Source organism: Seriola lalandi, unplaced genomic scaffold, assembly GCF_002814215.2.
Source record: "Seriola lalandi dorsalis isolate HSWRI2012SDOR001 ecotype SW California unplaced genomic scaffold, Sedor1 jcf7180001959141, whole genome shotgun sequence".
Lineage (NCBI taxonomy): Eukaryota > Metazoa > Chordata > Actinopteri > Carangiformes > Carangidae > Seriola > Seriola lalandi.
In genome coordinates this window covers 1-640 of record NW_019429810.1, presented here as the reverse complement: position 1 = coordinate 640, position 640 = coordinate 1, and the positions used below count along the sequence as shown (strand labels likewise).

Here is a 640-nt window from a genome sequence, read left to right as displayed (position 1 = left end):
ACACACACTACCCGGGTAGACAGACTTGAACTTGAATCATAACAGACATTGGACTGACTTTATGGAACTGTGAACTTTGAACTGTGAGAACTTATCTACTTGAACTCTCAACTTAAGAGCAGCTATAAGCTGAAAAGTGGACACTTTATTTTGGGTTGTTATTTTCTATTATTGTTAAAAGGGATTTGAACAGATTCTTCTTTGTTGTGTCCAGAATCCCACTGCAGTGTGTGCCTCTGTGCCTGTAAGTAATATATCATTTCCCCAGCAAGGTTTTAGTCCTGCCCCTGGGTCACTCTGAGGTATTCTGAATGAATGAAAGAAAGATGCTGCTCCAGTGAAAATGTTCATGTCAGAAGTGAGATTCGAACCCACGCCTCCAGAGGAGCCTGCGACCTGGACACAGCGCCTTAGACCGCTCGGCCATCCTGACTATATTAGCCATTGCTGACACTACTTTCCGACAACATGTCAGCCATGTTCACTTTGTTGCTGGTTGTCACTTGCAGAGCAAGTCTATAAGCATTTTATCCGTATTTACTGAACTGCCACAGGCTTTAATCCCAACACTCTGAATGCCTGTTAAATCTTTTATCTGTAACTCCTGGATTTTTGCGTTTCATTTGTTCCATTACTTTCA

At 42.2% G+C, this 640-nt stretch overlaps 1 non-coding gene across 1 annotated transcript; it reads right to left on the bottom strand.

Moving 5' to 3' along the window:
• Window positions 1-350: 350 nt before the first annotated feature.
• trnal-cag (transfer RNA leucine (anticodon CAG)) lies at window positions 351-433 on the bottom strand. The gene has a single exon. It is a non-coding gene; the product is annotated as a tRNA-Leu (tRNA).
• Window positions 434-640: the final 207 nt, after the last annotated feature.